This window comes from Camelus dromedarius, chromosome 1 (genome assembly GCF_036321535.1).
Source record: "Camelus dromedarius isolate mCamDro1 chromosome 1, mCamDro1.pat, whole genome shotgun sequence".
Lineage (NCBI taxonomy): Eukaryota > Metazoa > Chordata > Mammalia > Artiodactyla > Camelidae > Camelus > Camelus dromedarius.
In genome coordinates this window covers 93,568,165-93,592,940 of record NC_087436.1, presented here as the reverse complement: position 1 = coordinate 93,592,940, position 24,776 = coordinate 93,568,165, and the positions used below count along the sequence as shown (strand labels likewise).

Below are 24,776 nucleotides of genomic sequence, written 5' to 3'. Positions count from 1 at the left end.
TTTTGCAAGAGATATGCTGAGTGATTTTTATCCTAGGAATGGAGGACATGGTCTGACATTCTTCTATATAATCTACAGAGATGTCTCATGGAAACTCAGTGTCCTGAAGAATACAACTGTGACGGCTGTGTAAAATGGTTCTGAGAAAAGAATGTTTTCCCATCTTGGACACAACTCAAGTCAAATTACTTGGGAATCTAAGAAAGATTGGCCCAACTGGGATTATGACCGTGGAAAACCCCAGGGGATGGAAGTCATTTCTTTCTAATGGTGTAAATTGTATGTTATTCTTGTGACTGTGTTTGAGGTCAGACTTGGAATTTATACCTAAGAAATAACTGAGACTTTTTCCTATTATGTACTCAAATTAAGAAAGGGTGACACCTAGTTCATTTTGACAGTGAGAGTAACAATCCTTGAATGAAACTGTAAAGTACAGTAAACAGCATCCAACCAAGAGTAACCAAATAAACTTTTTTAATGGACCAGACAACCATGTATCCAAATTGAAAGACTAAGTTTCAAAAGTTCATGAATAGGGACTTTTCAGGATCATGTGGTAGATTACAATCATGTGCTTAACTGCATTCCCTCCAAACTTCACTAAATGACACTAAACAAAAGGCAGAGATAAACTCACAAGAAGAAAGAAAATGGAAGAGGAGAAAACTGATGGAAAAAATTTATGGAAAATGGAAAGCAGATGGGCTAATAATGAGTGAGTTTTCAAAGCAGAGACAGAGAAAACTTAAATGCCTGCAGGCAGAACTGTCTGGAAGAAACAAGCCAATATGGGGCACAGAAATGCAGGAAAGTACAAGTTCAGGCACAGTGACATCCAGTGGGGGTGGATGGAGAGGGTGGCATGGAGGTGGCACTGAAAACTGGAGAACTGCTTGCAAGACGTTTTAAGAAGTAAACCTCCAGACCCTTCCCCAGCCATGAAGCTTGTCAACTGTCTCTCCTTCCACCTGAGAAGGTCTGTACTCAGGGACACTAGGAGTAGTGACTGGGTGGAGGTACCATTTCGAAAAAAAGGACTGAGTCAAAGTGTACCCTCTGAATGGAGGGACCCACAGCCCCTTCCTTTGCTGGGCTTCTAACCAGCCCAAGAAAAGAGATCTAAAGTTACCATAACTAGGGAGAAAGGGCGCTTCTGAAATACAGAAAATCACCCTATGGTAAGGTCACCAGTTGAGAAGAGAGAAAGCCTGTCAACTTGCTCTGCACAGAGAGCTTCCAGTGCCTCCACATAAATACAAGTGGATAGCAAATGATCAGCAGACATGTGATGAAGAGGCTACAGGACAGACAGGGTCTCTAGGAGAAACCAGAGTTAATGCTGGGAGCAGGAAAAAACTTCATATACACATTATGAAAAGATATCTGCATCTATAAAGCAAAAAAAGAATAGGATGCTATAAAATAGAAATATTTGAGAACAAGAAAGAATTTCTAGAAGTTAATATTATGATCATAGAAATTAAAAATCCATAGGTGGGAGAGGGTATAGCTCAGTGGTAGAGTACATGCTTAGCACGCATGAGGTCATGGGCTCAATTCCCAGTACCTCTGTTACAAATAAATAAAAACCTAATTACCCCCTCACACACACACACACAACTTTTTTAATCCATAGAAAGGTTAGAAGATGGTAGAGATAAATGTTCCCCAGGGGTAGAACAAAAAAATAGCAGGCTAGCAATCAGGAAACTTTTTTTTAAACAATAAATTGGAGGAATAATACAGAAGTTTCAGCATCTGACAAATAAGAGTCCCAGAAAAGAGATACAGAAAACAGTAGGGAGAAAATCATTCTCCACCACCTCCCACAAAGACCTTCACAATGAGTGAAAAAAGTTATGCACCAAGGCACATTATGATGAAACCTCAGAACATTAGGGGATTAAAAATGAAAGACTCTAAAAGCTTACCCCCAACCGCCAAAAAAAAGCCACATATAATTAACCAGAATCAGAAAAGCATCCAACAATTCAATAACAAAATTAGAAGTGGAAGAAAATGAAGGAAGGACTCCAAAACTCTCAGGGAAAATAATTTCCAACTTTAAATCCTGTATCAGTCATATGTGAGGAGAGACTAAGTGGCATTTTCACACCTGCCAGATCTCAAAAAAATTACATCATATACACTCTTCCTTCTCAAGAAGCAACTGCGCAATGTGCCTCCACCAGAAGAGAGACAAAAGCAGGAGAGATGCTATTCAGTAAATAGGTCAATCAAGAACTCCCAACATGCTAGTAAAGGAAAATTCCAGGTCAACAGCTGTGCGTGAGGCCACAGGAGTCAACAGTCCAGGAGGGAGTAGGCAAGCAGAAGGCTCCCAGAAAAACATCACACACTCACACACACACACACACACCAAAGAACTGAGAGATAAGCCATTGTGTTTGACCTCACTTGAGAATTTGAGGATAAGTAGTACATAAATAGAATAGGAAGCCAAAAAAAAAAATAGAATTCTTTAATATGCTGAAAAAGAAAGGAAATAAAATTGCAGTACACTGCATAACTCAGCTATGAAAAATATTTACAGTGGAAACAAATGGAGACATAACTATCTTGGAGAGAGAAAGGAAGGTATGTAAGCGAGGGATTACAAAAGAGAGCTAACCCCTTACCTTCCTTAATAGAAATTCAATACTGAGTATCAAAAAATGAAAAAAAAAATTCAAGAAATATCAATAGAAAGGTATTAATTAGCTACATGGAAGTAAATAATGAGAAGAGCTAACTGAATTGATAGTAGAAATGGGAAATGACAATGCAAATAAGCAGGCAGGAATTTTTAAGCTATACATATGTATCATTGTGAATAAAAAATGTATTTTTAAAAGGGTAGAAATTGATCAATAAAATATAAACTACCTAACCATCTAAGACAGACTGATAATATACTATAAATCTAAAAAAAAGACAAATCTTAATCTGCTCCTCCTAGTTAATCAAATCGTTAAAATTTAATTTAATGCATTTTATCTTAAAGTGATAAGGAACACATTGTGAGAGGTCAAATATACCTAAATCGTCAGGGGACACCTCCAGGTTTAGTTAACACGTGGTGGAAGGGTCAATGGATACCAGTGCACAAGGGGAATCAGCCACCTTTGTTATCACAGGGTCATTAACTACAGCGTCAAATAGATAAACATGTTGGCCACTCCCCGTCTACCAGAGCCCTAATTTTGGTTTCTTATAGTGAAGATTTACCCATGTAGAAGGCGGAAGGACGGAAAAGATTCAGCCTCCGTACCTTCTTCCTATATTTGGGAAATTTCTCATGAGTGTTGATGAGAGCCACATCTTTCAACACAGAGGCAAAAATGGCCAGACACTCACCTTCCCAGACTCCACGGCAGCTAAGGCATGGGCACATGACTTAGTCTTGGTCAGCCCTGCATCCAGAGCTGGAGACACAAACAGGCAGAGGCAGAGGCAGGAGGAAACGATAGTGGGTAATAGCTAGTGCCTGGAAGCAGCAAAGGCTGAGGTGACAGAGCTGGTAGCAAGTGTCTGGTCCCAGTGGCGTGGTCAGTGTGAACTACCATGGTCCAGTGTTAAGTGACAGAGTTCACCCTGCATAGAACTAATCACGGCATATGATCTTGGCTATGAATCTGGCTGTGTAGTTTCTAATTGCTCCTTCTCTTTTTCCAACTTCTAGGATTTTGAGAAACTACCCAATATCTTCTCTATAAATTACTTCTCTGCTTACACCATTCAGCTAGTCCCCATTGCTTCTGTCTAAGAACTGCCTGATATACTGCTCCAGGATAGACACATAGAGATAGGCAGCTGCCTACCGAAGTTAAGAATGAAATGTTTATGTGTTTTATGACATCAAAGCAGAAACAAGGACATTTTTCACAGGGAAGCATGTAGGAAGATTGGGTTTTAAGGTACAAGTGAAACTATACTGCTGGAATGTTATGGGTTAAAGAAGTTTCAATAGGCTTATCTATTATTTGAATTGTTGTCTCCCGTTAGAAAACACATTCCAAGTTCAAAACCACTAACTGACTTTATGACAAGCCATGAGAATGTAATCTGTTTATGAATTGAGAGTTGTCATTACTTACGTTTGGCAAAAGCCTCATGCTCACGATTCTTGTTGTTTTGAGTGGGCAGGGGAGCAGTGGGTGAGAAAGAACAATTTTCTTTGTCTTTCTACTTAACACAGAGCTTTCTGAGAGATGAAGCCATTTGGAAGCCAGTGGTCAAGAACTGCACACAAATATGAAAATGCAAACCAAGGCACTCAAAGATTTATATTCAACTGCAGAAACATCAATATTGCTGCAAAGCTGCATCCATCAGCTCAGCCTACTGCAGCATATTTAGTTCCAAGACTGAGAAAGCTTAACCCTGGGCAATTTATCTGCATATGTCTCAGGCTAACCCACACATTTGCAGACAAAGCTAGAAGTTAAGATAGATAGCTTAGAACAAACTGTTGATGGGACCAAAAGGGCTTCATAAAAGAGTCAAATGCAGGAATGACATTAATAGAAATGTAGACACAAAGAAAGCAAGCTTCTTTCTGAGGTGCTCATTGTTTCTCGAAACTGAGGAAGTCTTTCACAACAAAGTACAGCTACAGTTTTTGTTAGTTGGACAGAACAAGATTATACACACCCTGTAAAGACGACTTACAAAATAAACAAAATAAATGCAAAGGCTGATGCATGCGTGTAATTTCCTCTCCTGAAGTGTTATTTCATAAAGACTTGCCAAGAGATCAATCCCTCAGTCACAGAAGTCAGGCTATAAATCACCTTGGAAAAAAATTAATTGTATTTCAGTTGGTGATGTAAATGCTACTTCAAATTCTATCAACTGCCAAAGCATCTTTACCATATATTCTTCTCCTGTGCAGTCAGCTCCCATGAAATATTTAATGGCCCCTAAAACAAGAGTTTCATTCCAGAGTTGTCCAAGTGAATTATACTGTGTTCACACAGTGTTTTAAAAAGCTGGGAAAAATTCATCTCAGTCAATCCCAGATCCCTTCCCCCGCCCAATTTCATTTGAGGATTACAATGGACATTGATTCTGCACAGCAATATGTGTATTAAAGTAAATACACAATCAAATCACCAAAACTCTGTAGAGAACAAAGTACAATTCTGCTACGCAGGTTTCAGAAATGAACGGGAGGGGGGTGATTCCAAGAAATCAGACTCAAAAGCTTTCCCAAGACTACTTTTTCGAGAATTTTAAAATAAGCATCAGTTTCTGGTACACAAGCATACAAAAGGCAAATTCTAGCTTGCTAATGAATTTCAAAATGGTGAAACCCTAAATAGCTGTTTCCAAAATAGACTCATTGTGTCCAAAGCCTGAATTAATATTTAGATATACAGAAATATTTCTTTGTTTTACCCCCCTCTCCAATGGCTTCAGAGATTGTCTAGAAATTTACACTGAGGAGTTTTATTTCATCCTGTGTAGGTTCTGCTTCCTATCATCATAAGTAGCAGATTTCTTTTTTAACTTTTAAGAATCTCTATTAAATCATATAATCTCTCAAACACCTTAATCTAAAAATTTTTGACTAAACGAATACAACAAAGTATAATTAAAATGGCACTGATTTCACCAATATCACACAATGTAAACTGATAGCCAATGAAGCTCTAAGGAAAGTATAAAATGGTGAAGTATTACTGCTCACTTGAAAAAGAAGTAACTGAAAGCAAGTCAAATGAACACCAATCCTTCAACATTTACTACAAACGCAGCATTCTGTACTGGGAATGAGGCATGTGGCACACTGACTGGCTACAGGGAACGTCCCATATTGGGGAAACATGACACACGGAACACTGGATGAACACTGGCTCAGAGACCTCCCAAAAAGATTTAGTCCTGAAGGAAAATAGGTTGGATAGGTCAAATGGGACCATTTTCTGTCATATGATTAAGCCTATTACACACGCTTTTTAAAATTTGTATGTGACAAGAATATGTTCACATCTCTTATATTACAAAGGATACCAATCAAAAGTGCTGTCAAAGTCAATTACATGCAACTAGGAAACTTAATCATATCTTTCCAACATCACTCATCTTATGGCTGTATTTATTTTTGACAGTCTCTGTCTCCCACTGGACTATGAGATACTAGAGGTCAGAGGTGTGCCCCACTGAACTTGTAATACTCAGCTCTTGGCATTACTGAACACATAAGACTCCAGTATATTGTTGACGATGAATGAACGAACGAATCACACTACACTAGTGGCTATTTGGTCACTTATCTAAATAAAAAGATTGATTCTTGATAATAAAACAAAGTTCAGGAGGCTTCTACAAAGTTATACTTCATTAAGAAAATGGTCAAAATTAATAATCAAAAAATATGCAAGAGAGGTATTCACTAAGCATTATTCATCATAGGAAAATGGCAATATTCTGAATTTTTAACAGCCGGGGAATGTACTGTTTTATTATGGTCAACCACTGGATAGACTGTGGAACTACTAAATATGACAAATATGAAGTCCTGCAACAAAGGGAAATTAAGATTTAACAGTAATAAAAAATAAGAATTAAAATAAGATGTATACTATAACTACAACCAAATAAAAACATACACATATGTAAAAGAAGACTGAAATGAAATATACAAAATACTTGTTTAAGTCCATAGATATGGAGCTTATAAGTGATTTTCCACCCTAAACTTTCTGTAAAACTTGATCTTTATATTGTCATTTATAGATCCTTTGGTAAAACTGTTATACTGCCATTTACAGATCCTTGTAAAAGAAGCACTTCAACATTATGTGTCTAACAGTAATTGTTACAATGATTATTAATAGTAACTTATTTCATCAAATCCAAGTGCTATTGGAAGATATACCACTATTTTATGTACCAAGAATAAAAACAAAGGTGCTGCCAATAATAGTCGTAAAATGTCAGCAATGCAAGATACACCAAATTTCAAAAATGTTAAAAGATGTCTTACAATCAATGAAACAGAATAAAGAATAAACAGAATAAAGAAACTGTATAAGAAACTACTTTATTGGTAAAATAAAAGCAATTAGATAATAAGAAACTAACAAATCTATGGGGGAATTGATAGAAATTACTTCACAAAATAAATTATTTGATTCACAAGTGGTTTTATATAAGGATTGGGATGATGAAAAAAACAAGGACATCACACAACAGAAGGCAAGTATTCATAATGCCTCTTAGATTAAATACATCTGGTCCAAATAGATTGAGTAAATGGATTATCAAGAAGTAATAAAAGTAGGCCAACAGGCCTGGACATTTTTAGCTTCTATTGCAGGGGGAAAAGAGTGGAGGGTAGGGAGTGGGAGCTGTGAAATGAATTGCTTTGAATGGTAATCCCTTGAAAGTAATGCTGAAACTTCTTATTGGTTTATATTAATTACTGAGAGGGCCACTGATTGAATTTTGGTAACATCAAAATTTTTGCATGGGGGAGTAAAGTGGGAAGAGGCAGTAAGTCCACATCAGTGAGTGAAACATCATGGTTCACAAAAACAACTAAAATGTGTAATTTTCCACCTACTAGTCCTCTAAGCTTTCCTCCCTAAGTTCACCTACTTTTACAAAAAAAAAATTGGCTTTTATTTATGTAAAATAATTATGAAAATTAATTAATCTCACCTAAACTTTCAGCAGTTTAGCATGACGAAAATATAAAGAATTTCCCAGTTGGAAACCAAATCATGGAACGCTACCTTAACTATCCCTGAGAGAATAACCACAACAGTGCAACAAATTATAAGAGCAAATTATAATAGGCAGTGAGACAAAAATATCACCTAAGAAGAAGAAAAGTCATTGTAAAAAAATTCATTATTTTAAAAGCACTGATTATTTAAACTCTTCATACAAGGGTAAGGCAAAGGGGTCTCATTCATTGCCAAATGACAAAAATAAAATACAGAAGTCTAATATTAAACTGATACAAATACCAATTTGCTTAGTATAAGAATGACTTGTAAGTAAAAGTCATAAAAGCCAACTTCTGAGGAAAATCAACAAAACCAAGAGTTGGCTCTTTAAAAAGACCAACAAAACTGACAAACCTTTAGTTAGACTAAGAAAAAAAAAAAGAATATTCATATAACTAAAATCGGAAATGAAAAAGAGAACACTATCAATTTTACAGAAATACAAAAGATTATAAAAGAGTACTGTGAACAACTGTATGCCAACAAATTTGATAACCTAGATGAAATGAGCACATTTCTAAAAACACCAAGATGGCATTATGAAGAAAGCAAATCAGACCTCTAACTAATAACAACATTGATCAGTAATCTTAGATAAGAAAAGTCTAGGACCAGATGGCTTCACTGGTAAATTCCATCAAACATTTAAAGAAGAATTAACTAACATCAATTCTTCTCAAGCCTTCTAAAAAAATTAAAGAGGGGGGAACACTTCCAAACTCATCCTATGAATCCAGCACTACACCAAAAACTACAGAACATTATCCCTTATGAATATTGATGGAAAAATCCTCAACAAAATATTAGCAGAATATTAAATTAAACAGAATATTAAAAGTGGGATTTATTGCTGGAATACAAGGATGGTTCAACATATGAAAATCAATCAATATAATACAACACATTAAAAATTAAGGAAAGAAACACATGATCATCTCAATTGATGCAGAAAAAAATCTGGCAAAATTCAACACCCTTTCATGTAAAAACACTCAACAAATTAGGAACAGAAGGAAATGACTTCAATAAAACAAAGGCCTTATATGAAGGGCCCACAGCGAACAACATACTCAATGGTAAAAGGCTGAAAGCTTTTCCATTAAGATCCAGAACAAGACAAGAATGCCCACTCTTGCCACTTCTGTTCAATACAGTACTGGAAGCTCTAGCCAGAGCAATTAGATAAGAAAAAGAAATAAAAAGCATCCAAATTGGAAAAGAAGAAGTAAAATGATCTCTGTTCACAGATGACATGAAAACCCATCACAGATGTAACAAACACTAAAGATTCCACACACACACACACACACACACACACACACACACACAAAGGTAGAACTAATAAGCAAATTCAGCAAAGTTACAGGATATAAAATCAACACACAAAATCAGTTGTATTTCTATACACTAACAATGAACAATCCAAAATGAAAATTAAAGACAATCCTATTTGTAACAGTATCAAAAAAGAATAAAATATTTAGGAATAAACTTATCCAAGAAGGCAAAAGGCTTAATACACTTAAAATTACAAAAAGAAAGTGAAAGAAATTCAAGAAGAGTCAAATAAATGGAAGGACATCCTGCGTTCATATACTGAAAGACTTAATATTGTTAGGATGTCAGTACTGCCCAAAGTGATGAAGATTCAATGGTATCCTTATTAAAACGCCAATGAATTTTTTGCAGAAAGTGAAATCTACATAATATTCTCTTTTAATAAATTTTAAGGGTGAATCACTCCAAGTTATCAAAAAAAATCAATAATAATTAAATAATTAACCTGTGAACTAATATATTGAACACAGTAAACTGGAAGCTACCATTCAGATACACAGAGGATCCAACATTTAAAATAGGGTGGCATCATCACTACCATTCAGACTGACAATGGACTAAATTCACAACTTTTTGCATGGGATAATCACAGGCGAGATTTGGTGAGCCTGCCTACCATTGCACCTGAAAAGCTTATCAGCAGAATAGTATAATATCAGATAATGGGAGGAATAGTCCAGCAACAGATGCCTGGGTCTCCAGCAACAGTCACAAACCAGGGCAGTATCAAGACAGGTAAAGACCATCATCAGATACAGAGAGGCTCAATCTGTTTAAAAACTGGACTCTGTACTTTCAGGAGTTATTATAGACACAACAGAATTTCTGATTGACAAGGACCTTTAAAATCAAATTACATGTGAAAATCATTTTATGGATAAGAAAATGAGGACCCCAGGAAAAGGTGCCTATGTCGCTCAAGGTCATATAACTTGCAGTTAGCAAAACCTGGACTAGAATCTAGGTTTCTGGTACTCCTCCATCTTCCCTAATCAAACTCCTGAGCTTAAGGTTGAGAGAACAACATCAGTCTTTTGGCAGAAAAAGTCTCCACACAAAATGATTTCTTTTTCTTTCCAGTTTTACTGAGCTATAATTGATATATAACATTGTGTTACTTTAAGGTGTGCAATATCTGATTTGAAATACATATATATAACAAAATGATCACCACAATAAGGTTAGTTAACAACCATCACCATGCCATAGCTAAAAATTTTTTTCTTGTAATGAGAATTTTAAAGATCTATTTTCTTAGCCACTTTCAAATATACAATATAGTATTGTTAACTATAGTCACATGCTGCACACTATATCCCAGAACTTATTTATCTTATAACTGGAAGTTTGTATCTTCTGACTACATCTTCCCACCCCTAAACCCCTCACCTCAGACAACCACCAATTTGTTTTCCGTTTCTCTAAGTTTGGGATTTTTTAGATTCTACATATTAAATGAGATCGTACGGTATTTGTCTTTCTCTGTCTGACTTATTTCACTTAACGTAATGCCTTCAAGGTCCATCCATGTTGTCGCAAATTGCAGGATTTGCTTCCTTTTGATGGCCAAATAATAGTCCCTTGGATATATATACCACAGTTTCTTTATCCATTCAGCTGTTGATGGACACTTTCATGTCTTGGCTATTGTAAATAATGCTGCAATGAACATGGGATGCAAATATCCCTTCTAAACAGTGATTTCATCACCTTCAGATGTTTACCCACAAGTAGAATTGCTGGATCTTATAGTAGTTCTATTTTTAATTTTTAATTTTTTGAAGACCCTCCATACTGTTTTCCATGGTGGCTGCACAATTCTATAATCCCACCAATAGCGCCCAAGAGCCCCTTTTCTCTATATCCTCGCCAAGATTTTTTATCTCTTGTATTTTTGATGACAGTCATTCTAACAGGTACAAGATGATAACAAAACAATTTCTTGAAGATTCTTACCACATCAGTATATACCCAGTATGACTAAACAAACTCACGCCTGCCTTAGGAAAGGAATGTCCTAGGATTACATGGAAGCCTCTGTACTGATTCTGATAGCTGTGGTTATTGTCCTCTTGTCCCTGGGGAAAGGGGTTAGGGTCTGCCCTGTGAGAGGTGGACTTCCCAATTATTCTGGAAGAGGCAGAGCCAGAGGTAAGAAATGGGAACTAGCAAGGAAAGATCTGGCAGAAGGAAGAGGGAAACCTTCCCTCTTCTACTAGGGCCTTAATCTCTTTGATGCCTGGCCTCTACATCTAAACATACTGACAGTCACTTCTGGGGGAGGGGGTTGAGCCTGATGAGAATGGGTCTTGGCCTGCCATATCTAGGAGCCAATTTTAAGAGATTCTCGGTGTTTTGTTAAAAGTCATAAATCTGACTTTTATCTACTGTGGAGAGTTAAGAACATGTTTTCAGGCTAGGGATGGAGTGGAAAGTGGGAAAGCAGAGTCCCAAAGAGCTACCACAGTGCTGGCAGCACTGATTAGCACAGTCCCCAAAGAAACAGGGAACCTCAGGGACAGGAATCCAGGCATGTAAGCTAGGCTCACCTTATCATACAAAGATGGTGTGCTTTCCTGATCAGCACAGAAGAGGAGGCATTAATTTATAACTAGGAGATGCAATGGGTTTCCTTGCACATCACCCCAGGTTAAACACAGATTTCTTGATACCAATAACACAGGATGACATTCAGTGGGTGAGCACTGTGATGATCGTGCAGAAGGTTTACATCAGCACCCATTCTGACTGGCTGGAATTTGGCTGTCAACTATTTTGAGTCTCACCCTCCCAACAGTAACACATGTCTCTCCATCTCAGTTTCTGCTATTGACCCCTAAGCCTGGGAGAACACCAACCTTTGTGTTATACACTTAGCACTTATCCCAGATTCAGCAATGAATACATACCCTAATAATAAACACTAAGCAATACATATTACTATTCCCACTTTCTAGGCTAGAAAATTGAGGTTCAGAGAAAGAATCCACCCATAGATTGCCTAAGGCAGAACCAGAATTTAATTCCAAAACAAAAAGAATTTTAGAATTGTATAGTCCCTCTGCTCTGGAAATCTAGCCTCTGATGAAAGACAGTGCAGGGAACAAGAACTTCTGGGACTGGAAGGTAAATATATCACTATTTCACAGAATATTAATACAGAAAAGATTGGTCCTAATAAGTATCATTTTAATCCTACCCAACTCTCGTACTGCAATTATTGTCAAGCGTTATCTGAATACCTAAAAAGCTTTTACATATATCTGTATGACAAAACACTAGTCTGTGTCCTCAAATCCATGCATATGAACTATAAAGCCAATTTACCCCTATTTATTAAGAGAAAACCCCCCACACATATTCTATTAACGCACTGGCAGCCCCTATGTGAATGACTCATTTGATTAAAATATTACTACCGTTTTCCAAAAAAGACACAATTGAACAGAAGATTTAGTGAAAAAACTTGAATTTAACAATTTCTCCTTCAGTCATTTATTTAAACCTCTGACAAAAACCTCTCTGGTAAGAAATTATTTCCTTTACTTTCTACTTAGAAAACAAATGAAAATGCATCTGAATTAAATCAGCACTGCTGTGGCAACAATGAAACTCTAAACAAAAGCTGATGATCATGACCAGATTTTCTCAAAGGATGCTAGAGGCCCCAAACACTACCCACCATCAGGACAACCTTTAAATGCCCTTTCGCACAGGGCTCTGCCAGCCACTAGTTGTAATTAAAGTTCTTTCTGTTGAAATTGGCTTATTTCTTGCTACATCTGATTCTTTTCTCTTCTTTCTACTTATTATAAGAGATCCAGACACTAGTCTAATATGTAATTTTTCTGGTACTACATCCACATTAAGTTAATTTATCAAAGTAGTCTGAATGCTTCAAAGATTTCTTTTTTTTTAAGATGTAGAATGACATCAGATTTCCTTATTAGTAGGATGGCTATTTAAATTTGTTACTGGTTTTCGTGTTCAGGACAAACAATTTTTCAACCTTGGGTGAAAATACTTGCAACAGGTTAAAGTGACTGTGTTTTACCTTAGGACAAGTGTTGCATGCCAATTTGTGTGTGTGTGTGTGTGTGTGTGTGTGTGAGAGAGAGAGAGAATACTTCAGAATTGAATTAAAAGATGTAAATTAAAAATTTGTTGTGTATCTAATCTGCCCCAGGTTCAGTAAATAAACAATTATTTTTTAAAAACAAAACAAAAACAAAATACTTGATATTTAAAGGGGGCATTATTAAAAATAATAACAGGCAACAGGCATAGCCAAGATTGTCCCAGAAAACTGACACGTATGGCCACCCTACTTATTAAGGAATCAAATGCTACACTTAAAAGCTGAAAGCCTCAAAAAAGCAAAATAAAGCTCACAGTGGGAAAGGGGGACACAGTGGGTCATGTGAGAACAGAAAGTCAGAAAAGTCCAGATAAAAGATCAAAAGAAAGCTCAAGCACCCACACCCAGTGGCATTTCCAGGTTCCCTAAGCACAGCTCCTCCCCACCTTGGATATTAACAGTCCATACATATGAGTCAAGTCTGTCGTACATCATGTGCTCTCCTTGCTTACTTAACAGTTTATTTTATTGCTACTCTCACAGTCCTCCTTGATACTACCTTAACTTATCCCACCCCCAACCCCCCACCCCCCAAGAGCTTCCTTTCCCCTCTCTTCCTTATTTTATGTCCCATCTCTGAGCCAATAAACTAGAGTTACTGGGCACTTGCTACATACATACCAGGCACTGTGCTGAGTCCTCCTACATAAAATGGGGGTTCCCACACTGAATTAAATGCAGTCCTTGCCACGTAACTGTTCAGATTTTTGCTTGCCACACTTTTTAAAACAACACAGTTTCACTCCAACCTCCATTTCTAAGCAAACTAATCAAGGAGGACAGTGGCCAAGGTTCCCAGTGAAGCCACCTCCCTGCTGATTTGTAGATAGTTCAGTATATACACTGAAATAAAATAAGAATAAACTGAGCAACTTTTGTTTAAGGCGTCGAAGTTTCTGCATCTTAAAACCTTATAAAAGCTCCCATTCGCCCAACCAAGACACTGCAGCTTCGCGGGGCAGGGCAGGGGTGAGGGGACAAACGCTCTTTCTTATAGCCCAATTTCCTCCTTGACGATGATGGAGGATTATGTCTTGCCCACCGCTGCATTTCCAGCACCTTGCAGAGTGCCTAGCACAAAATAGACGCCTAATAAGTACGTACTGAGTAAATGAATGAACAAGGGGCTCGTGGTTAGCGACTTTTTTTCTTGATTCCAATGCCTCAGGATCTTTGCTGTGTTGATTATCTCCCCTCAAAAGGCAGCCCACTCCTTCCTTTCCCCCTGACAGTAACAGCTTTGAAGTCAGCCCAAAACCCTGGATCAAATACCAGCCACTAAATAGCAATGTAACCACGAACGAGTTTTCTAATCATTCTCTGTGCCTTATTTTTCTTATCTATAGAAGAGAGATAGCACTATCAAGTGTGCAAGGTTTCTGTGGTATTTGTGAGATTTGGAAACAATTTATGTAAAGGGCCAGGCAGGAACCCAATAAATATGTGCTGGATGAAAGAATAAATTGCCATTCTGTTCTGTGGCTCCACATCAAAGTGTAACCATCAAAGTGTAATTTGTCATTTAACAATAGATATGCATCAAGAGTTGTAACACACAACTGGAGTCTGTCTGCTACGGAACATCAAAGGAAGAGTTTAACATCTGCTCTTAAATGCAGGAAAACAACAATTAGTCCACAAGTAAAAAGGAAAGGTGTGCAACCTAATTTCATCTTTCCCACCACCATCACCATGTATTGAGGGATTACCAGCTTACAGCAGACCGAAGGTTTCTTGCAGGGGTCACAAGCTGGGGAAGGTAACCCAGGAAACGGTTTTTAAATTCAGCATTTATTGATAGCTCCTGCTTTTCACCGTCAAGAATGTACAGGCCATGCCTGCCCTTACTTCAAAGTGCAAAACTAAGCAGTCAAAAACCACAAGAGTAAGACTGAGGTTGACGAGCTCTTTTATCCAACCTGCTTGCTCTTCCAGCAATCTAAGATAAAAACTTCAAAAGGGAATAACATCACATATCTTTGTGCAACTTTAAATTTATGAAACGCGTGCCTGTGACGGCCAGGCAGATGTCAGTTTCTGCAGCAGAGCCGAGGTCTGAGTTCCCTTCTGCTGCTTCCCCACTTCTCCGGCCTGAGCAGCAGCCACGGGAAGGAGCAGCTCCCTAGGCTCTGTTTCCAGCACACCTGAACCTGCCCTCTCCTGAGGCCACGAGAGCTATTTCTGGGCCCTCACCTTCTTCTTTTCCAGTAACTGCGGCACAGACAAGCTAGGAAACTTCCCCAGGGTTTGCTTTCCTTCCCCGCAGCTCACCTGTGCTTACTCTCCTGGAAGATGAAAGAAACCCCAGAGTTTTTCAAAGCCCAGAGGCAGTGCTGATCTCAAATAACATTTTCCGTTTTCTTAAAAGCCATCATTTCCTCCTCTCCTCCGGCACACAGAACGGGAAGCAAAGCCCAAACGGCCTCCTCAGGGTGCACGAAAGTAACAGTAGACATTACAAAAGAAGATGAACTCTGGTTTAAAAACTGCAAAGGGTCATCCTGGGATAAACACGGGCTATAATACTGAACCGTCAAATTCAGTTCTACAAGCTCACAATTCTGGCCTCCTTCAAAGAGTATCTGAGCAAAAGTGGCCCCCTTTGGATACAGATGTTTTTACCCTAAATTCCCAATCAGCCAGGCACACGCATCTACCATCACAATCTTTTTTCTTATCCATCCTCATTTGACAGATGCCTTCTTGCCAACAGTCACAGAGTTCACAAGCAAACTAAGCTGCAAATCCAGGCAGCCTGACCCCAAGGGCCTCCGATAATCTGCTCTGAACCAGGAAGGCACTTCTGTGTCTTGTCTAAATCTGAGTCCAGCCAGGACCAAACAGGAATGACCATCAGCACAAGGGTTCCACATATTTTTACAAACTGAAGTCCTTACTTGCCTGAATGATAGTGTAGTACTTTTTATGGACTCAAAAATATCATTTAAGATAGTTTTATACCTGCCATAGCAATGAAGCAGCAAGCACAGCTCTACAGCCCCCGACAGGGCAGAAAAGCAGCACACTGCAGCCTTGGCTTCAGTTTTGGATGGCAAGTCACAAATTATTTTTCAGACAAAACAGCAATCAGGAATTTCCTGAAACTTCAGGATCGATCTAGATAGCAAACTATAATATAAACACAAAAAAAAAACTAAATATTAAACTAAAATCCAATGACCCCCTTTTAAGTTCCACTTGACAATAACTGCTACAGAAGCTTCACATATATAATTTTAAAATACTGAATTTTAGGAGACAGAAAACATCTTAGAGATTATTCATCTTATCAATGCCCATTTTATTGAGCAAAGACTTATGAAAGACAAAGAAAAAAAAGTGAGAGCCTGGATCCCAGGCCTCAAGACCTTACAATCTATTAAACTGAACATTCTGTGAACAACTATTACTCAATTCAAGTTAAGAACAATAAAAGATAAAATTAGAATATGTTACAGAGAGATTCAAGTAGAGTATTAAGGGAGTTCGACACATACAAATGATTACTTCTAAGCACAGTGGTTAAGAGCATATACATGGGACTCATGTAGACCTAGGTTCAAGTCTTGACCTCACCACTCCCAAGCTGTGTGACATTAGACAAATTATTTCACCTCCTTAGGCCTCAGTTGCAAAATCTGTTCGATAAGGAGATAACATCTACCTCTCAGAACTGATATAGGACTAAATAAGATGCCTAAGATTCTTAATGCAGTTCCCAGCACACAACTGCTAGCAGTGGCTTCCAGTCTGAGACGTCTTATTTCTCCACCCCCCACGTCTAGGTACTTCTCTGACCAATGTCCCTTAACTGCTCTGTCCAGGGCCCTACTAGATCCTACTACCAACTCCCCTTTAAAGATGAGGAAATGGACTTTGAGAAGATGGGAAACATGCCCAGCGTCATACAGTTAGTAAACAGAACACCATACCCACCTCTTTTAGGCCCTAGAGTACACGGTTATTTCTTTGTCTAATCTTTCCTATTATCTTATAAGCAATTAAAAGGCATGTAGGAGCATCTTATGGTACAAATTTTTAACAGTGCCCTCTCTAGGTAGGCCCAGCCCCAACAGCATACAGCTTGTGAGTAACATGTTGGATAGTTATCAGTCCCCACTACCCAACACTCACACATACCCTTGTGCAGTGAACAACCCACACAACCTCACACAGCCACCCTGGATCTCCAGTCTCCAGTATTCTCTTTTTCAGTCCATAATCCACACTGCCCCCCAAGTGATCCTCATAAAACTTCTATCTAATTATGAAATTTCTTCTACCTTAAAACTCTAACAGCTATATATTGCTTTTAAAAAAAAAAAACAAGTCTCCGGGGTGGCACACGTAGGCCTCACCACTCTGGCACCAAGTCTTTTCAGTCTCAGAGCCTGCTCCGCTCTCAACATGCCCCCACCCGTCACAGCAGAATTCTGGCCACTCTCTGAACATGCCGTGAGCCTCCATTCCTCTGTGCCTTGGCACGTGCTTTCCCTTCAGCCCCACTACTCTCCCCTTTCCTGTCTTCTAACACAGCCCTCCAGACTTATTTCAATGTCGGCTCTTCAGTGCAGTGAACACATGTCATGGTTCCTCAGGAAATGACTGCCCCTTCGTCAGCAGGCCCATGGCATTTGTGGGTCTAGCTTCCTCCAGAGCTCACAGAAGTCAGATGGACATCGCACGGGCTGTCCAGTTGGATGGATTGGAGTTGGAATCCTAACTCAAACATTTTCTAGCTGTGTGAATGTGAGCAAGTTACTTCCCCCACTGGGTTTCAATAATCCTTATCCTAAGAATTACTGTGACAATCTAGAGACTCACTGCTATGACTTCCACACTTGTTCAGACAGGGGAGCCAATCTAAGGGCAGAATACCAAGAAATCTTGGTGTACTTAATTGTATCACATGAACCAATAACTATTCTACTAGGAGAAATTATGACTACATTACATGCATACAGGTTCCCAAATATATGTGTGTGTGCACACGTATGTGTGTATAAATATATACATACATGTTTTTAAAATCATTGTTCTAAGTTTATCAATTCAATGCTTGTTATTTATTAACTTTTTTTTTCATTTGCTAATTTAACTCAACAAGTAGTAGCAGGTACCAAAGTTTAGGAAAATATAATGGAAGAAAAAAACTTAAAGATTAGAAAATTCTATTCATGATTTATTTTGGAAGAGATGGGTCAATAAATACCATTACTGAATGTTAGTGGTCAAACACCTCATTTAAGAATATCCAGCCCACTGCTTGTCGCATGTTAGATACTGAATAAATGTTATTTGAATCTGATTTTGAAACTCAAATTAAATTCCTTGAAAGCAAGGGCACATCTCATTCATCTTTGAATAATGAGCTCCTAACACAAGGCCTGGCACACAGTAGTTGTGCAAAAGATGTTGGCTTAATAAATGAACCTAAAATTGAGAAGGCATGCAAAGGTCTATAATACATTTTGCATCTCTAATTAATCTGGATTTCAATCTGCTCCAATAATTATATTACAAAGTCTAGGAAATGTTCCTTCTGTACCCATATCTTCATCTGAGATATTTAGAGCTTCTTGGGAGGGAGGGAAATGTACGTAGACTCCTTCCTTAGGCACAGAAATATTGATGAAGACAGCTATACAGGAGGAACATGTCACCTGCGCTCTGGTAATACAACAAGGGGACCAAAGAAGACACAACGCTTTATACACGGCACCTGTCAAACAGTGACATTTTCCATTTCGAACACATATCTAGTCCCAAAAGCCTCCTATTCAGAACATGTCTGGTTACAGTAAACACTGCAGAGACCGTAGAAGACGAAGCCTAGCCTACCCTATTTGCAGATGAAAAACCCACACCATATAGTTCACATATTTATACTCCCTTCTAACTGAAAGCCAGGATCGACTTAAATTAAACAAGAATCTAAGATCAAATTGTTCCTCTATCACTAAAAATGGTATTGTAGATATTTATTGGCATAGGAATTCATTATTTATTGTGCAGTGGAAAAGGAAGGATACTAATTTGCAGCACATACTACTCTTGTAGTATTAACATATATCAGCACATACGTGTATTAAACAGAACAATCAATAGAAGCTATTTCTACTTCTTTTAAAATATTCCATGGCTAGTTTTTCAAAAGTGCGTCTACATTTTGTCAGTCTTATAGACTCAAGTTTCCAGAAGTCTACCTCAATAATAAAATACTTGAAATAAGGAAGACTTTGAAAACATATCTGTGATTAAGAAAAAAATAAAAGTACAGGACAAAAGAGAGTTAAAAGGAAGTGTGGTAGGGTTCTGAATTTTCCCTAAAACTGTGTGCTTACCTCCCCCAAAAGAAATGACCAACTCATTTAAGTACCCCTTACAGTTCTCAAAGTAGTGTCAGAACATTCTCTCATGACTTTTCTAAATTTCAGAAAGAACTTCCTTTCTTCTCCCCCAACCCCGCCTTCTCCCTTAACATTTACTTCCACATAGCTAGTTCTTCAGGACTAGATTTATGTGGAGCATTTCTATGCATTATAACTGCCTTTTTTTTTTAACTTAAAGGTCAATTGTATACATCCTTCTGTGCATATAAATTTTCATGACATCAGTTTTAGTAAGCACGGATCTTTCTGCCATGCTCCCTCTGGTAACACAGGGGCTGTTTTTAGCTTATTAGGGTGATCGAAAGCCCTACAGATGCCCTGCTTCCACAAAACAGAAAGGTAACTTTTACAGCAATTCCACAAAGGGAATATTTTGGTGTAATGGAAGGAAAATATTTCACCAGAGACTATATTAAACTTTAAATTATTTAAACTTTAAACTGCTAAATTATTTGAAAGGTAGTTTAAGTAGCTTACTTTCTGGGGCTAAGTTATATTTCCAATCTAAATACCACTGCAAATATCTGGATCCTAAAGCCCAGAGAATTAATCTTTTGCTCTTTCGTCCCACTTCTGTGGACAGATGGGTGACTTCCAACATAATCCTCTTTCAAATATCCTTCCAGGATGGAATAATAACTACACCACATAAGATTTCCTTTATTTTAAGCTTAATATGTGAATACAAGGCTAAAAAAAATCCAACTAAATATACTGCTATCATTTTTTTAAATTCCATTAACAAACGTATTTCACTATTGGAAATATTTCACTGTAACAAAAAAAATGTTTTCGAAGACAATTTTCAAAGTCCTTGCTTTCAATGCATTTATATTTTAGGAGAGACTTGATGACCCTCAGGGGTTGTTTTTGTGACGTGTGTATACTCTGTGTGTGTGTACATAATATATTTTCAGCATAAATATCTTATTTAACTTCCAAACAGCTTCATAATTAAAGACCTTTAACTAAATTAAAATTGCTTCCAAGTAATACACAATTTACTTACAAATAAATTAACACTACAAACAATATAACAACAAAATCTGATCTTACGTTTAATGCTTCTATGGAACTTCTAGAGCAAAGTTCTTTTCTGTCTTGCATTGTTTTAGAAATGTTTCACCTAGCTCATCTGTACAGACAGAAATGTAGAAGAGCTGTTAATACACAAGGAGTACAAAGTTTAGGAAACTATCTAGTAATTTAATGAGCAAACTTCCTATTGTCAATGATATTATTTGTGGAAGATACCAGAAAAGAGATGTGTGAGTGAGCACGTGTGAGACTGCGTGTGTGTATACTGTTTTGCTCACATTTTTATGGGCCACTCATATTTCCAAGTAGTATGTACAAAAAAGTAGATTGACTTAATTATTTTTAAGTCCTATTTTACCTTTTCAAAAAGCTCAGGGAATAAAACTGAACTTTATGGCCCAAAGTAATTTTTTCTACAAGATAGTCAAGCCATTCATACAGGTGTCTCAATTCAACTAACTAAAGAATATCTCAAAAAAGTTATAAAACAATAAAACTAACAGCTGTATCAATTCTTCCAACACCAAGCTACATGAGGGACTTACTGAACAAGTGATTCCACATTCTGTTTTCCTTTCCAGGCAAGGAAAGAACCAAATGGATTTCATTCTTATTCTAAATTCAGAACCAAAGAGCTTATATAAAAGTCTAAAACACCTGAAGCTCAGAAAACTAGACTCATTTTCCAGTCATACCATATTGAACTGTCTTACCTTTAAAGTTTAATTCATCTACTGAATACCTGATAAAAGGTTTTATCACAACCTTGAGGACTCAGTTGATGAAACCCCAAAGAAGTGGAACAATGTTGAAAGTCATGCTAATCTCTTGAAAGGTTTTTTTTAAAGGTCTCCTGAGCCCCTTCCCACGTTTTTAAGTCCATAAGAGCATATGAAACTTACAAAGCCATGGAAAAAAAGAAAGTAAAAAAGCCACAGACCCACTGTTAACTTTCTGAGAGAAGCATAACAGAATTTTTAAAAAGCAAGTTAGAAAGTACTTACTTTTCCCAGGTCTTTGGTACAAAGCTCAGAAGGCAAGTTCCCTTTTCCCACAAAGTCTTGTTAATTAATAGCAATCACTCAGTGAGGTCAGGCAGCCCAAATATATCTAGAAATTGTGTAGACACGAAAAGTTAAAATTCAAAGTCAGAAATTAAAAACCAAAACACCCCATTGCTATCCAGTCTCCACATAATTAAAATACAGATTTCACCGGAATATCCACATGATGAACTATGTTAGCTACTTTTCTTGCAGAATAATACTAACAAGACTTGCTAAATCTAGATGGTGTTTTGATCTGTCATCTTATTAAAGTTACTAAAGTAGGAACCAACAAGGTTTCTTGGCAACCGTTCATGGTAAAAATGCCCTTCTCAGGGAGTCATAAAAGGCAACTGAGGGAGGGTTTGGACTTCTAATTATACTGCGACTTGGGAGGAAAGGTCTTCGGAAATCACACTTGCCTGCCCCACTTTCCAAAGATGAGCTCATCTCACAAACACAGAAGCAGTTGTAAATAGAAGTGAACAATAACAACTTAATGAGATCCATCAACAACTTTTAAATGCCCTTCAGACGTATCCATTTAAGCACACTTCACTTTTGCAAGTGGTAATGAGAAGACAGTCGTGTTAACTTTTTTCTAATAAAACTGAAAATCCAAAAATTCTACCTGATGATAATCTCACTAAAAACATAAGTTACTTCCCCAACAATCCTGAGAATGAATATATAGGTAATAACTCATTCATAAGATAAAAGAGTTTAAGTAGGTGTAGCAGACGCCACAGGTAAACCATAACCTAATGTTTGTGCACCTATCAGGCTCTCCCATTCTGGGCCTCACATTAGATGTAATTCTAAGAAGTATGATACAATTATTTAAAAGCCATAAGAGACTAAGAAATAGATTGATTAGGAGGAGGCAGGAAGCACTGCTACAAAAGGCAGGCAGAATCTCACAGACATCAGTATGCATCATTTATTCCTACAGTCATTGTCACTGTTCTAGGTTACAGTTACTATTACATTGTTACTATTGCTGTTACACAGTGTTGACTATTATGCCAGATTCTTTTCTAGGTGCTCTCACATCTATTAACTCCATTTAGGACAGAGACAAGCAGAATATCCCCTAGAATCACCATGGTACCACACAGCACACTCAGAGCTCCAATATCACTGTGTGTGTTCCAAGATTGATAGAGTAGGGAGAACTTGAGCACAACTCGAATTTCACATTTGTTTAGGCATGATTTCATTGCAAGAAACACTAGGTAATAACAGAAGATTGCGCAGGGCGGAACCCAGCTGCCTGAGGACACAGAGAATGCCCAAAGCCCACCCTCAAGTATCTGCCAGCGATCTCGGTTCCCCTCAGTGTGCTGAGTCCCGCCCCTCCACACTGGGTGCCCCAACTTTCCCTCTGATCTCAGGTAACCCTCCTTCCAACACTTCACAGTGACTCAGAAGCTGCAACCCTTCCAAGGCCTCAGTCCACAGGCAAACATCCGGACTTAAAGGTAAAGTGCCATAGCTATTACACATTTCTTTATTTCTTAACCAACTAATATGTGTAAAATTGTGCTCCAGTTTTGATTCGGTTCCTAGCTTTATTTTTTAACCTGTCACTGATAAAGGTGTTGAGCATTACGTCCCCGATCATTTTCCCCAGAATTACTGTGGGTTTTACGGCATGATTTTGCATAGCATGGTGGTTTTTAGAAACACACATACTGCATTTTAGCAGAACAGACACAATAACCTTATAAACAGTGTTTATAAGGATGCTTGTGATTTAAACCAGAGGGGTTAAATTATGATTTTCATATATTTGTATTATATTAAAGAGGATAGTAACATATGTAATACCATTTAAAAAAGATCTTCACTCACATATTGGGTTTACAATAACCTAATAGAGACACTTCTAAGGGTCAGTTTCAGTTATGTGAAAAATTTATTTATGAGAAGTTCCCTAAAGGTGTTAAATAAATGAGGTGTTACTGCACCACTCTGGACAGACCAACATGATCGTGTTATAAAGATAGATTCTTGCAGACAAGAGGGCTTAACTGGACTTGCTGAAAAGGACAAACTGAATAAATTACTTGTCATTCCTTGAAACCAATAAATTTTTAAAAGATTGAATTCATCCTAAAAAAAGGTCCAAGATATGCATAAAGATATGTACAAAGAAGTTTTCTATTATAGGTAATAACACTTCAAGCAATTAAAAAATATAAATCTTTAGCAATGGATAAACAGGGTTTTTTTTTAATCTGTAAGATATTTCATAAAATGAGAAAATGCTTTTAAGCAGTGTTCACTGGAAATGCAGACTATAAGATGATATGTTCAACACAATTCCAATTTTGTTTAAAAGTTATCTGTACCTGGAAAAATGACTGGAATGAAAGAAAAAGTCAACATTTGTATACTTGCTAATTAGAGATTATAGAATTAGGGTCAAATAATTTTTACTTTCTTTGCATTTTCCTGTGATACTCATATTTTCCACAGTGCTTACATCTACTTTCACAACTAAAAATAACAATATTCTACATAAAAATAGGATTAAGGCATTTGGTGGGACAAACCTCTTTTTATGCACATGTTAATTTCACATGTGAATCCAGTCAGTAGAATGAACACTAGTCCAAGAACAAGGACACCAGATGCTCCCTCCGCAAGTATTAAGAGATCCAGTCACATGACTGAATCCCTGAAGGTATTTGCTACCTCACAATTCAAGGACATATACAGTCCCAACAGAGATGTTCAAAGTATATAAATCCATTACAGAGGCCAAAATATAGTTTGCTTGTACTGGCTAAAACAGTCATGGATTTAGTAAATCCAGATGAAGGAGGATTTTTAATTATATAATTGCATATAAGCTGTTTTAATGCCTGAAAGAAATTTAGTTATGAATGAAGAAATTGTGCTCTGGATAAAGCTCCTTTCAAACAAGATTGAGATTAAAGAAATACAAAGAGCGATGGATTTGGGTGGGGGGATGAGTGCCTCTCTCTGGGAGTTTTAAACAGAAAGCAAGAAAAGAGAGACTGATCTTTACAACCTCCAAAAGAACTCAGTTATATTAAAATTTTCCCAATAACCA

The 24,776-nt window shown here is 37.4% G+C and overlaps 1 protein-coding gene across 12 annotated transcripts in view; it reads right to left on the bottom strand.

The window, feature by feature from the left end:
* The window catches only part of APBB2 (amyloid beta precursor protein binding family B member 2), a 333,398-nt gene that overhangs the window by 222,626 nt on the left and 85,996 nt on the right, over window positions 1-24,776 (bottom strand). For 9 of the 12 annotated variants that reach the window (XM_064487170.1, XM_064487137.1, XM_064487186.1 and 6 more), the window contains one exon: window positions 21,653-21,758. The exons of 2 other annotated variants lie outside the window; for them this stretch is intronic. The gene's annotated coding sequence lies outside the window, so the exon portion shown is untranslated. Of the gene's footprint in view, window positions 1-20,666; window positions 20,746-21,652; window positions 21,759-24,776 lie in introns of all 12 variants that reach the window. One more of the 12 variants, XM_064487174.1, reaches the window with a different exon arrangement.